Source organism: Phalacrocorax carbo, chromosome 9 (assembly GCF_963921805.1).
Source record: "Phalacrocorax carbo chromosome 9, bPhaCar2.1, whole genome shotgun sequence".
Classification (NCBI taxonomy): Eukaryota; Metazoa; Chordata; class Aves; order Suliformes; family Phalacrocoracidae; genus Phalacrocorax; species Phalacrocorax carbo.
Window position 1 is genome coordinate 13,702,711 of NC_087521.1, and position 8,773 is coordinate 13,711,483.

Genomic DNA, 8,773 nt, shown 5'->3' on the forward strand with positions numbered 1-8,773 from the left:
CCCCCAGACAGTAGCTTGTTTAATAAGAGGGAGGAGTGCAAGGAGGGACGGAGCCGCGCGGCCGCAAACAATTGCTACCCAGCTACTGCTTTTCGCGCAGGAACGCGAGTCAGCACTTTGGATGCAGCATTAAGGATTCTCCTGAGATTGCCCAAAGTTTACAACCTGCCAGTAGTCCCAAGGGACAAGGAATATAATTTTCACCATCAGAAGTTAAATCTATTAACTCCTTCCTTTTGGTGCTAGGATAAATACTGCCATCTGATAATCCCTTTCCCTTTATACCTATTACCCTCTTTATTTGGAAGTACACATGCACAAACACACCTGTGTAACATTAAAACAGCAGGTGAAGCTTTGATTTAAACCAAGAAATCAAAAGATCACATGAAATGTGATGTGGGAGCCAGCCAGCACCTTTCTCAGTGCCACCAGCAGGTACAGGAAGCAGAGGGTGCAATGCACCGTGAGGGAAGAAGTGACAAACCCCAGGTGCCTGGCTACACCCAGGTCCGGTCCCTGCCATTCCTCTGCAGAAGCTCCCAAAATACAGGGGTTACTGTTGATCTGGGTGCGAGAGGAGAACTGTTGATTATCGATCAGCAGTCCAGTGTTAATTATGTGGAAATGCTGAACAGCCCCAGAAGTTGCAAGCAGTAGTAATTAGGAGTCCGTGATCTCTGCACCTTGGGAATGAAGGGTCTGGTCTGGCTCTAAAGGTTCACAGCCTGGGAATACGTTTAACTCTTTCCTGGTCACTTTGCAAAGTTTTGGCACTGATCAGTGCAGCAGTCAGAGCAGCTGGTTCTTCTGTGGGCGCTCACCTACAGAAATGGCTCTTTCCTCAGTGCTCAAAACAGCAGCTACAGCTGGAAAAAAATACAAGAACCAGAAGCAAAGCGCACTCCCGAGAGTGTGATTTACATGGATTTACCTCAGTATAGCAAATAAAATAAAATCCGTCACAATCAAATTACTGGCTTCAAAACAATGCAGAGATTAGCAGTGAACAGAGCACTTGGTGGTAAAGGGAGTGTGTTCAGCAAATCAAAACACAAACACTTCAGGAAGGAGTTGCATAATTTTGTTAAATTAAAAGTTAAACAACACTGTCTTCTACTAGAAGCTGCCAGGAAGTGTCAAAACACCTAGTTACAAAGAATAGGAGTGTAATTACGTGTTTCTGTTTATCATTTCAGTTCTCATCTCATGATAATTCTGGTTTTTCCCACCATTCTTCAGGTAGTGAGTCTTGCTGACCTACAGAGCCTACTGCTTTCCTACACAGGAACTCTTCCCTCCTTCCTTCCTCCCTTCCATGCCCTTTTTCCTCCTCTCCTTGGTCTGCAGTGCAGGCACCTTTCTTAACGGACACTGCCTGTCGTGTCCTCTGGTTGTACCGGTCCCATTTCCAGGCCGCTGCTGGAGCGTTGAGCCTAGGGCACAGCTGGGCAGAGGCCAGGCTGCCGCTGCTGCCCCACGTGCGTGCCAAGCCAGCTCCACAGCCCCCCGACCCCACCAGCCTCTGTTTCTGCCCGGAGAGCGGTCAGCACTCCTCTGTGAGACCTGCCCCAAATCCATTCTCCTACAGCTGTCTTCATGGTTTTAAAACCCGCCTGCAAGCCCAGATTTCCACATGTCAACCTTTGCCAAATCTTACAGTGTAAAGTAAGACACCTATAATTAATTCTGCTCACTCCACAAGGGACTAGTGACTGGGTAGCGTGTTTTAGGCTGGGATATGCAGGGGCTGGGTCCTCTGCTGCTGTTATTTTTACTTTATCCCTGGACTGTTTTCATCTTACATCCTGTGGACGTAGTAAACGATCAACAATAATGAATCAATTGAATCGGTACATTTTTTAAGGCAATTCCCACTGAGAGCCACTTGCACTTTCGCGACAGTTAAGAATCTGCCAAACATTAGCTTAGTTACCAGCAAGACAGGCTCCCCCCTCCCTTCATCCCATACACAGATTGTTTATCAAAACGTGCTGCCAAGAAAAATATCCCTGCTTTTGGCCTCCACCAGCGATTAATAACACTTGAGAACTGAACAAAACTTTACTCTGTTTTCCAAAAAACAGGGGAGGCAGGGAGGTAGGAAGGGGCGGGGGGCTAAGAAAGAAAGAAAGAGAAGGGAAGGAAAGGAAGCGAAGGGAAAGGAAAAGAAACTGCACTATCTTAAGTTATTTCACATGGCATAACCTCCTTTTCCTCTGTAACTAGGCCATCTGAAAAGACCTAAACCACTTTTTGTCTAAGACCATGTTATAAATGCTGATTAATATTGTTATTGAAAGAAGGATGATACGGACAGAGGATAAGGGTGAGAATGGGGAGGGGGGAAGTCAGTGTCTTTTATTAGCAGATATCAAGATGAGCTATGGGGGGAAACCAAGAGGAAAAAAAAAGATCATTTACTTTCTTTTCAAAGACTGTTGGTAAAATTCCTAAGGGAGATTAAGTGCCAAAATTAACTGTCTTGGTGTATTACTTTTAGACACTACTGCCTGGGTGAATTAAGTCAAGTCTTCAAGCAGCAGCCAAAGATAGCTGCAAGCTGAAGAAGAGGCACTACATTTCCTTGGTTTGTGGTGAAACTCACAAATTTGTGGAGATTGTCTTTGCTCCAGGGTTTTTGCGTATATCTCTCTTTCTTTTGCCTTCTGGGCTATTTTTACTATTTTATATTTGGCATTATAAATGTGTTTTGTTACGGGAAGTCAAGGTAAGAAACAAGCCATTGTTAAGAAAAAACAGAAAAGTAAAAAATGGGAGTGCATCCATGTATACTGTATCTATTTATATGTGTACATACGTGTGAGAGTATACATATGTATGTAAGTCACATGAGGTATTTTTCATTACTCTATACTCCAAAATACATTATTTAGTAAAACATAATAAACAGCTCTTGAACAGTGGGATATAGACTAGTGAAAACAGTTTACTGAAATTAATGATGCTGGATTGAACCAAACCTTCCCTTTGGAATTAGTGCCAGACATAGTTTTCCTGAACCCTGTCCAACTGCCTGAGCGACAGACAATTTTCATTCTATTTGTGCTAAAGGCTTATGACTAGTGCTGGAAAATGAAGCCCTTGCCCTTGATCTCAGTGCAGATTAAAAAAAAAAAAAAGGCAGAACGATGCCAATTTGTTTCCTCTGCCAATAGAAGCCCTTGTGCTTTGGGTAATGCGAAACAATAAAAAGTTTACATGAAAACTCTCCACTGAAAGGAAACCCACCAAGAGCCATGTATCTCTGCTATATTCATCAGCCAGTTTCCGAGATTCTCACAATGTCAGCAAAATACAGAGGGTAACGGCAGAAAATAGTTACCAGCCAGAAAGACCATCTTCTTTTTCTATTCCATGTCTCACTGTATTTGATGCATCATTTGATGACGATCGCTAAAAAATACTCCACTGTAAATAACCACGCTCTCCCTTCTGCTAACACGGATCTCCCCACGCTCAGGTACTGCATGCAGATTTGGGGCTGTGCAGCCCCTGTGGTCGGAGCTGATTCTATTTCTGAAGGTTGAAATACACACTTGACATATACACCCTGAGTTATAAACAGTGGCTATACTGTACTGCTGTCAGCCAGCTAATCTCCAATTGCTTTTTCCTAGATTATTAATAAAATTAGAATCCCGAGCAGAAGGCGTTTGCTTTCATTGTACAGTCTGCGCTTGTGACATGGTACATGTGGAAAATTTTGAGTGCGCTGCAGTGAATGGTCTGGGGGTTAGTTTTTAGCTTCCGCTAAGTACCTGGCAGGCTGCCACGGCTGAAGGATTCTGGGAACTGAAAGGCTCCCAAGTACAAACTGCCAGCATTAAGCAGTCCTGACAGCTCTGCTCCTTCCACACTTGGCAGCAGTTCAAAGTGCTCTTTCATTTGAAAGGCTGGAAGGCTGCCATGTGCAATGCAGATTTGCTGTGCCTGCTCTCATAAGGAACTGATAAATGCCGTTGCTGTTGCCATGGGGACAGGAGGCTATCAGAATGGCCTTGTGATCTGCAGCCTCTCAGCTCGGCAGGTTTTTTTTTTTTTTTTCTCTGAGATGGTGAAATAAATGTTCTAGAAAAGGTTAACTCTTGAAGAACAGGAAGCACTGGTTTGAAAGGACAGACTGAGCCTCTGTTCGTGGCTCCTCCAAAGTGCTGGGAACAAGATTAACACATACCTGCCAACTGTCCCTATATGGGAAGGACAGGCCCCAGGGATTTTTTTCAGGCCAGGAAGGAGGGAGGCAGGCAGGCAGAGAAGGAGGAGGAGGAAAGACGTTCTCCCCACTCAGTCTCTTCAGACTTCTCTTCCAGTTCAGGATCTCCCAGCATAATTAAAAGGCCATCCTCTTTCTTCTCACTATCCCCACATACAGTTTTCAGATGCTGGTGGAAATGAATTAATTTACCACTGGAACTCGTAACATGCCCGATGCCTTTAGCTCTCATTAACATCACTGGACAGCTAGCAGGATTAGACCCATTATGTGGACTCCGTGTGTGGTTAATGTGAGTAAAAAGAATGAACAGTGTGATATAAAACTGCATGTTGAATCCTGGCTTGTCCTCATTCCCAAGATTAAAATAAACACACCCTTGAGCTATGCACAGTTTGAGTGTGTATATAAATGAGTGTGCACATCTACTTCCGAAAAGTGTAGAGAAAAAATATAGGCAGCAGATATTTCAGCCACCATTTATACCCTTTTTCCTATGTCTTCTTTTTTTTACATGTTACTGATTCTTTCCATCTCTGCTACAGCAATAAATTTGGGTTCCCTAAAGACATTTTCCTGCACTTCGGTAAACCAAATTCTGTTTACCCAAGGCGAAGTCTGAGCATGACATCATAGTGGGGAACAATGGAGAGCATCACTCCTCTCCCTGACCACGCAGAAAACTTCAGGACAGTGTTTAAAACGATCAATATGAGCACGTATCTGCATTTACAGAGTGCATATAAAACGCAATCAGATAGTGGCATAAAACAGGAAAGATAAAGCATTGGGGAAATTTTGTTTACATGCTGGAGTGTTAGCAGTTTGAGGGCTTTGTTTAGAACTAGGAAAAAAATCAACCACCCCCCCTGTGAACAAATCCCTCCCTTCCTTCTCTAAACATGGATCTCTGCATTTTAGAACTGTATACTTGCATCTTTCCAATTTATGTGAATGGTATTATATGAAATGTCACGTTAAAACTGAACAAACAGAATTTCAACCCGAATTTGACAGATAATCTGGCTAACCACTTGATGGTTAACCTGAAGCCTTTTAAAGTAAACACTACGACTCTTACTTATTTTAGTTTCACTTCAGTTTAGTTTCACTTATTTTGTACCGTATTCATTGTTTAAAAGCTTTTTGATTGTGAATGTGTTAAGCAAAGGTTTGAATGAAGAAAGTGGTCATTTGAAAAACATACAAGGGAGAATGTTTTAGAAATAACGCAGAAATACACACTACACGTGTGTGTACACACCCGCGTGCACGCGCCCTTTACCTTTTCTGAATTCTCTTTTAGTTTCTGTTTTCAAACAGATTAAGGCATCCGTGCTTCTAAGTTTTGTATCTGACATAAAATCCTGCTGGTTAAAAGAATCTGCATACACAAATCTAGATAAAAGCTACTTGTATACATTTGCGAAGTAATTTCAAAATTGGAAACAGGGCTGCATTTCACAAGCCTTTGCACCATACCGAGCTAGGCCAAGGGAAATATTTCTTCCTGACTGCTTCGGATTTTTTTTTAAATAAATAAATGTGAAGTTAACTGTAATTCTACAATTTCTTTACCTGATTCTCTCTTGGTTCTTGCCTACGGTTGTCATGGTAATTTGATAATTCTGGCTTGCTCTCTACATATTCTGTTTGTCTCACTAGATTTCCTGATTATTCAGAAAACTCTTTTAAAAAACACTCCCGTTTCTCCCCCATTCTGGGCGCAATTCTGCTTTTTTCATTCCTCTAGCATAGACAAATGTGTATTATTTTGCTACAAATCTACTAAGGTGAAATTGTTTGCTCCACTTACCTGAAAACAGAGATAATGAGATAAGCATATGTAGTAAAGCACTTCTTACATTTTCTTTCATAGTCTATGACAGGGGATAGAGAGGAAATGTGGAAAGATAACTGCACATAGATTTCTTGTAAGATACTTGGATCTTAATCCTATAGGTATTATTTAGGGTTTAGCTGCTGCATTTCTGACAGCGGAAGCATTTATTTAACTGTTGCCTTTTCAAACATGACAGACATATTTGTACCTAGAGTGAGAGAGTTAGAATATATTCTCTCTATATGACAGAGTAGAAGCAATATTTTTATTCAGGGGTTCAGGTGACAATTTATGCCAGAAGAAACAAACTGATCATGCTTTGAATGCACCAGTGAACCCAAAGAAAACGCACACTGCTAATTAGTATTTAGCTTGGGTGTGTAGTTACAAAAGGTTTATGTCATTGATGTGTGCATCTTTTAAAAGCATTCAGTGTTAGATTATGTATACAGAATAAATACATACATATTATAGATGTATACATAATGTCTATGTGTGAAGGTACCTAAACTTGCTTTTTGGGGGGTGGTTGTTCTCCCCCAGACACTACATGATTTTTGCGATAAAAACACAGAGCTACCATATGTGCCAATGGTTTCTTTAAATAATTTGCTTGAATATTCCATCTCATATTATTTCCTTTGTCTAGTCCTTGTACATTTAGCCTCTACGCTCGTCAATGGCTCATACAACTACACCCGGACATCATTAGGATCTCAAATAATTATTTCAAGGCAAATAATTGACCACCATTAGGAATCATAACTGAAACTATAGTCCAATTTATTACAGTTTAGACCCAATCATTTCCACTATACACTGTCTTTCCAAAACTATCTTTTTCAATGGAATCTTCAATCCCACTGGATTAAAAAAATCTGTATAAATTAGAAGTACCAGTATCAATGGAATCTACAAATTCTGCTGTCTGGCCTTTATTGCTTTCTTCTTTCTTTTTCTTGTTCTGGAAAGCACATTTGGGATTTCTTTCTAAGTCCTTCTGATGGCATCACACTGTGGAATCTGCTAATCTCAGTGAGCATTCCAGCTGTGACAGCCTCTCTGCCCCAACCTATTGCTATAATCTAGGACATATGTGACATCATCTGACAGTCTGTGATATCACCTGACAGTCTGTGACATCACCCTGTGAACCACAAGACCAAGAAAGGTTGCTGTTCCTTAGTCACCATGAATTTAGAAGATTTCATAGGTAGTATTTGGCATGCGACTGCAAAGTTCACACTTGATTTTAACTGTGAAAATGCTGCTAAAATAACCCCTTGTACATAGTATACAGGACCTATAAATCTGTTTGGAAACTTTTCATCTGTACAAAACTTACTTTCTTCTTACTTTGATTTCAAATTTCCATTTTCAGTAAAATAAAAATGACGAATTTTATCCAGTTTCTATGTAGTGTAATAAATCAGCGATGACACATTTTCTCTTATGCACTAAAAACCATGTATCTCCCACTGCTACTCACAGAAGAAAAGGTTTCAAAGGTTTCAATAAATCATGTGTAGGACATCTAATGTTAAAATTTTCTTAAATTCACTTCAAACTCCTATTTTCTCATGTATTTCTACAATGTAGACACTGCAGAAGCTCAATAAACTGTACACTTCATACCTAGCAGAAAAATGATGGCCTCTCTCTTCTGAAAAGAAGACTGAGCACAGAAATGCTCTGTTTTACATTCTGCTAACACCTAATTATTTTTACAAAATATATCCAGTAGCATTTATTATTTCAGTGATCATAAATATTTACAAAGAAATTATAGTCTTGAAAGCAACCTACATGCTGATGCTTTTTTCTTTTCTTTGAATGCTGTTTATTTACATACCTGCTAATTGCTAAAATTCAGTAATCTCTAATGATCTTACTTTTATTAGTGTAAATTAACAAAGTCTTGCTTCACAAATTACCAAAGCTTTGCCACGCAAATATAATAGGCTCAGCTATTTCATTTAAAAGTCAGTGTGCTCTAGTCCATTTTTTTTATTACTGTTATCTTTAGTTCTGTGAAGCCCTGGAACATTTCCCAGTCTGGATCTATAGAAAGTTTCCCGGGAAAATGTATAAAGAGCCTGTGTTCTGCTTTACCCTGTGCTGGCAGTGCCTGTGTGCTTTCGGTGAGCTAGGTCTTTGAAGACCTAGCCCATGCATGGAGTCCAGTCAGGCTGAAAAATTTAGCAGTTAAGACATTTTACAATCCGAAATCTCTTTTAAACAAAGGTGTGGTTTAGCAGGACCGGCTGCTTCTGACCTCTTTCAGCCTCTTATTATTGCAGCTGCTATGATGTAAGGCTGAGTATGGTAGAGCTAAAGTAGCTGAGGCTCAGGGAGAAATGCTGAGAACAGCTGTTTTACTGTAAACATTAACAAGGGTTTGACTTCATTTGCAAGCTGGGAGCATTCACAGTTTCTGCACAAACAATACTTCAGAAATTTGATCTAGATGTTCACAGCACAAAGAAAAAAAATTATCCCTTCCTTACGTTACTGCAGCTTTGAATGAAGCAAATTCTCTGCACAGAGATGCATCCCATTAAAATCAACAGGGAATTTTTCACATTAATACACAGCTTCACACAGATGATACAGATGCACACACAGGAAAAGAAGCAGCAATATATATTCGCATTACCTATTTCTAAAGCTCCTGTCATGTTGGTATCTAAGTG